Below are 6936 nucleotides of genomic sequence, written 5' to 3'. Positions count from 1 at the left end.
CACGTCTTATTAGCAACAATCGTCTGTGTTATTATCGGTCTTCACACACATTTCTGATTACAGACCTGTTTGCCGCGTGTCACACACATCTTGTTATATTGAACTGTTTATGTTCTCTTCTCAACACAAACAGTTCATTCGCGTGAACTACATGCCATATATCGCACACACCTTGATCTGGCTGACCGTTTCTTTTGTGATGCCTAATCACAAACAGTTCATCCTAGTGAACTGTATGCTGTTTATCGTACACACCTTCATTCGGCTGCCCGCTTCTTTTGTTGCTCCTCATCACAAACGGTTAATTGCACTGAACCGTATGCCCTTCATCACACATGGAACCAAAATATAAATCGTGTTTACGTCGTTGCAAACCTTTTGCACCTTTTTGATGGTTTTTTAGACCATCGTTTGCGATTATTGCATCACACGCAGTTTCGTCGAAGGGTCTCTGATCGTAGTGTTGCATTAGCATCATCCTGCAGTAGTGAATATAGCATATCTTGCTCCTTATTCTCTTTGAGCATGGGTCTTTGTCACAATGGACACATGCCTAATAACCCGCTGTGATCCTCTCAGACAGAGTGTGCAGCGCCGGGAAATCATGGATGGACCATATGATTGCAGCACATAGATTGAACTTTGAGTTTGGACTCAAGGGATCATATGTAAGTACAGTAGTCCAGAGCTGGAGCTGTTCTTCTACGAGGGGCTCCATCAAGACATCAAAATCCTTTCCTGGAGACTCTGGACCCGGGATAAGCAATGACATCATGAAGTTGGACTGATCCATGCATGCCCATGGTGGCAAGTTGTACGGCACCACAAAAACGGGCCACATGCTATAATACGTGCTCATGTTCCCAAACGGATTAAAGACATCTGTGGCAATGCCGAGTTTTATGTTCCTTGGATCTGCAGCAAAATCTCCATGTTTACTTTCAAACTCTTCCCATGCCTCTCCGTCTGCTGGATGGCTTAGCTCATTGTCCACAGGTTGCCGCTTCAGCTTGTGCCATTCTACCTCCAGCGATGATTTCTTCAAGATAAACATCCCTGTAGCCTTGGTATCAATGGAAAGTGCCTTAGTACCTTCTACGGTATTGACTTCTTCCCATCAGTATCTTTCCACATAGAGGCATTGCATTTTGGACAGTTGTCGTGCTTCGCTAAATCCTTCTGAAACAAGACACAGTTATTTGGGCACACATGTATTGAAACATAACCTAGCCCCAGCCTAGGGATTATGCTCAATGCTTCATCATAAGACCTGGGAACACAACCATCATGGAATTGCAAGGTCAAAAGGTGGGGTATTGCGTTCAATGCAGCATTGCTAATCCGATAGAAAGACTTGATGTGGAGTAACTTCAGGGGGAAGTTAAATCTTGAAAATTTACCCCCTTCATGAGCTGCACGCTTCGCCTCCTCTAACACCTTTGAAAACATCAACTTCTGTCCATCAGCACAAACTTCAGCATCGTACAGATCCTTCAATAGGTCAGGAATCCTATCACCTTCATGCCCATCCTCTTCGTCCAAACAAGCATTATCTCGCAAAACCTTTTCCATGAAATCAATACCAGCATCACCACCACCCATCACATGAGGGCTTGTGTATCAGCTTCAAAATGTAGAGGTTGTCCGTCTAAAGGTTCTCCATGATATATCCATCTATCATATGTGCTGGCCATCCCATTAAGAAGCGGATGATCTTCCACTCTTCCTTGAGCCATTCTTGAATGGTTGAGGCATTCACAGCATGGGTAAAGAATGCGAGCATCATGGGCAAAATTTGCCTGAATAAATGCCATGAAATCATTAACTCCTTTCATATGTTATTTCAAAAAATTTCTAACTCCTTTTCTAATCCAGCTTCTGTCCATCTGCCAAAGACAAGAAATTGTTGCAACTGAGTAAATCAATCTAAGTTCATCAATATTAATTAATGAACATGGATGGCAGTAATGGTAGCTAAAAATCCAGAAAATAAGGTAGGCACCCAACTTTATATGCTAACTGCCAGAAAATAAGATAGGCACCCAACATTGAGCTATTTCCAATTTCTCACTACTTTAGTCCGGTTCATGTGGTTTACTGATTTCACATGGGAGCAATAAAAAGCAGTTCATAGGAAATACAGATTTCACATGGGAGAAAAGAAAGGCTAACAAAAACTTGTAAAACCTAACATAGATGAGGCGGAGCTGCACTAAGAAACATATGTGGTTCCTGTAAACAGGAGATCCACAAAGATATTAGGCTCCAACAGCATCCATCTTATGAAGCAAGCTGTAGCATCCATCCATCAGATTGAGCTCCAGCTGGAGCTGATGGATTCTCACTCAAATTAAGCTACACTAGACTGCATTTCAAATTAAGCTCCTCAACATATTGAATCTCCTCCTTTCCCTTTCCTTTCCATTTCAAAAGGATATAACAATACTAGCTAGTGTTCATCCCCTGCCCCTCAGCTAGTAAGATAAAAAAACTCAAATTATCTCTTTCTTTCTCCCCTACCCCTCAGCTAGTGTTGACAAACTAGCTAGTGTTCATTAGCAGGCACAACACAGGAAAATCTGAGGCAAATCCGAGGCAAGGAGAGGAGAGCGGGGCAAGGGGTGCATACTGGGAGGTGTTCTTGCGGCGGAGAGGGGGGAGAGGAGTCCCCCATGCTCGGCGAGCTGCTCCTACCGTGGGCAAGGCGAGCGGCGAGGCTGTTGACAAGGTCGCCGTTCCTGTCATGGGCAAGGCGAGCGGCCCTTGCTGGTCACTTAGGTCGCCGGCCCCGCCCTTGTCCGCTGGCCCCGCCGGTTGCTTCCGTCCGCCGCCCCTGATGGCTGCTTCCGCCCGTCGCCCGCCGACGACCCAGAAAATGAGATGGGGAAATTTCTCCTAAGTGTTGGCTCTGTCCCGTCTATTTGTACATTATGTTTGGTATGAGACGGCCGTTGTTTTCTTTGATATAAGGAAATGTTATGATAATGAATCGATAGTCCCTCTCTAGCCCAGCGGTAGCGAACAAGCGACTAAAGCGCTCGGTCGTGGGTTCGAGTCCCCGCTCGCGTATCTTTTTTCGACGAATTAAGCGCTCAGCCCCGCCTGTCAGTGTGTGCCCACCTGCTGTCAAATGGGCCCCGCCTGTGTCTTGAATATAGACATGTAAGCAAAAAAATGACACCTAGACAATGACACATAAGCGAGGTTACTGAGGTGGCTGCCTAATCATCCTAATGCATTCGAACTCAAGTGTAGTGACCATTTATATTGGTCGTTATCAGATAGGAGTGAGGCAGTGGACAGTGATGTCCGCTTTACGACCATTTGCTCTAATGAAATTACGACCTTTCTGACCAAAATGGTCATAAGGGTTTAGGGTTTTGAGCCCCTCGAACAGCTTGCGACCAATTGCTCTCAAATGGTCATAGATTTACGCACATTTCTTCCAGGGTCACTGCCAGAAGGTCATAAGTTGACATATTTCTTGTAGTGATTGATTCGGGCTCTTAACGGGTTATCAGATGCAAACAGGAACCCGATAGCTTAACGGCGATCCGTTACGGTGGAAACCACGTGTCAGTTACCCTTGACGAAAACACTTTCATGACGCGACATTTATTGTCATGGAAGTTGACACTTCTTTGATGATAATTTTAGTATTTTCATGGAACACTTCTACGACAGCACTGGTGTGACTGTCTTGATTCTGTCATAAAATTGTCATAGATGTACATGCATGACAAAAAATGTGACCAACTATGAAAAAGACGTATCATCAAGAGAGTGGTTATTTGTAGTGCAAGGTGAGGCGACTTTATTTTGAGATAAGGGATACCAGTTTCTATTCCAGAAACAAGTAGCAAGCGCTCCAGGGCAGGGCAGCTGGAGTGGATGATGTTGTGGAGTGAGGCCTCCCAGGGATCAACCACCATAAGCGCAAGTTGTGAGATTTGAAGCATTTGTACCAGAGTATCTGCTAGATGGCACCGGGCGAAGGTGGTGGTGTGGAGAGAGGAGGAAAACCACGAGATGAACATCGTTGGTGAGGGCACCCATACATCAGTTCCTGGTAGGTTATATTCATAGTAATTGTAGAACTCGAGCTCTTGGACTTCTTCAAATTGACGGGATGTCAGCCAGGTGTCCAGCGTGCAGGATATGTCCAACAGGTAGCAAGCCGGGATGCAGAGGCATTGAACAGAGCCCTGGTGGGAGGAGATGATGGCTTCGAGGAGTTTAGAATCATGATCAACAGATAGCTGATGACAGTCGAGATTAAGAGGCGCGGCATGCCACGGAGTGCGCCACCGAGATGCGAGGACTTGTGTGTGGTAGCCATCTTTGGTGGGGAGAAGGGAGATGATCTCCCCAAGGATGGCATCAGGAGATCGCTGATGCGGTCCGCCCAAGATTCTATGGGTTCCTCAGATCCAGGAGGTGACCGTGGCCGCTTCTTTCCGCGCTGTCAGGTGTAGGATCTACAACCGGCAGCGCTGCTGGCCGGAGTCTTATCTGTGTACATGCAATTCCTGAAAAAAATGGCACAAACATACATGTAGGACATTCAAAATCAATTCTCAAGATCTGGAAAAAAATGGCACAAACATATATGTAGGACATTGAAAATCAATTCTCAAGATCTAGCTATGAATTATTAGCATGAACGCTAAACCTAGTTGGATTATTAGCAAAAATCATTTATACAAAACAAACAATTAATCACTAACCCTGGACGGATTCCATTCGAACAATCAATACACTACACGGATCTAACAAATCTTACGCTAATTTCATGGACTAAGAGAACATAACCATAGGATTTCTATTCCAAAAAAATGAAGGGGGGAGGGGGCTGGAGTAACCAGAGAAAACACATGATATGTTTGCCACAAAAAGGGGTATAAATGACTAACTAGTTTTCTACCGGAGTCCTTGTCGGAGTTGCTCTGGACCTTTGGCTCTAGCTGGGCAGGCTCGACAGCAACGATGAAGTCAAGGTCGCGCTGCTGCCCGTGCGAAACCTCGGCGTCAGTGATGGTAACCTCTGTGTCTAGCTTCACACGTTGCGCGGATGCTTCACCAGTCCCGGCGTCGCCACTTCCTTCGATGGTGCACTTCGGCAGCATCCTCATCCACTCCAAAAGGCATTGACCACTATGGACGGGGGGTGCGACCGTCTATTATGACCAACGGCTCGAGGCGTCATTAATATGGAGTAGTGGAAGTGAGGCAGGCGGCAGTCAATGGGCTGACTCGCTTCCCGATGAGCCTGCACAGCAGACTGCTGGCATGCCTACCGTCATTTCGCACAGCTACTAGCACGACTCCCAATGACACTTCTGAGCAAACACGGCTCCCATCAATTCACACACCTGCCCACACGCCTCCCGGTCTGCTTGCGCGGCGGACTGCTCACATGCGTCCCGTCAACTCATGCCTGCTTGCACGACACATGGGACGCATGGCGGCACATATATTTTTTCAATTTTGATGATTAATTCTGCTACTTTATTGCTTAACTGAAGCATGGCATATACATTGTTGGTCTAATGCCTAAGCTTCAAATAAATAATCCATTTACAATATTGGTTTCCAATTATTAATAATCTCCCATTTGCAAGAAGATTATATAAAAACTTCTCTCAAATTAGACAAAAAATACAATATCACAGTCTATTGGTGTCGATATGACACCACTATATGTTTCATGAATTTCAACTAAGTTTTGGATTTACTGGATTATAAAAATCAAGATTCCCAATGTTTGAAAATTTCTTGCATGGGGAAACATGCACCCAGGGATACACATATGATTTTGCAATCCATTTTGGTGCACATGTAGCTCAAACTTTATCTTTGCACATTAAATCCCTAGGAAATCAATCAATGTATAAAAATGGTCGAATAATATTTTTTTCAAATTTTAACACGACACTCCTTTGGTCACATGTTCACTACAGAAAAAGTTTGACATGCCTCGAAGTGGCGGTGATGGTGCGATGTGTGGGGGGTCCGGCAGTACACTACGAGTCGCGAGCCTCCGTATGGGATTGCCCGTTTTGGGAGGCAGGTGCCACATCAAAGTTGTGAATTGGTTATTTAAAACATTACACAACCCTTTCATATGTAAATGTTCAGGCCACATGCATGCATTGGTGGTCCTCAGACACTCCATCGTGTGGTTATCAGCGATGTGCCCATTCGTTAGCCCACAAAGGTTATCAGTTTTCAACGACATTGGGAGGAAGTTGACCAAAGGTGGATTCATCTTGAACTGTGTTATGGTGTGGATCATGGTGAGATTCCAGATTAAAGTTCGGGCATGTGCGTACACATGAGTCCCTCCCACCGGCTCGAAGTGAGGGGAACTACGCATCTGAACCTCTGTCTAGTGCGTTTTCGGTTTGCGAAGTAGGTGCCACATCAAAATTGTGCATTGGGTATTCAAACATCACGCAACACCTCTTTGAGCCACATGCACGTGGTGGTTTTCCTAGGACACTCACTCACGTGTGACACTCGTTGTGGGCCCGCGGGGGCGTCGTTCATCACTTTGAACCTACAGCGAGAGAGAGGTTAATTTGACCAACAAGGATGAATCTTTTTGGGTTGTGTTATGGATGTATAGTAGGAGTATATAGTACGCATCAAAGAGGGGGCAACATATACTACGTGTCATGAACGTCACTCCATGTCGGATCTTTCCGGTTTCCGAGGCAGGTGCGACATCAAAGTTGTGAATTGGGTATTCAAACATCACACAACACCTCTTTGGGCCTCTTGCGAGCGTTGGTTACCCTGTAGGACAACACTCATGTGCAACGCTTCCATCCGTGGGCCTGCAAGGTCATCCTCCGTCACTTTGACCCAATGAGAGAGGTTAATTAATTTGACCATCAAGGAGGATTCTTTTTGGTTTGTGTTACGGTAGGAGTA

The sequence above is a fragment of the Triticum aestivum genome, chromosome 5B (genome assembly GCF_018294505.1).
Source record: "Triticum aestivum cultivar Chinese Spring chromosome 5B, IWGSC CS RefSeq v2.1, whole genome shotgun sequence".
NCBI lineage: Eukaryota > Viridiplantae > Streptophyta > Magnoliopsida > Poales > Poaceae > Triticum > Triticum aestivum.
The sequence above is the reverse complement of the archived record's forward strand: the minus strand, read 5'-3'. Positions refer to the sequence as shown.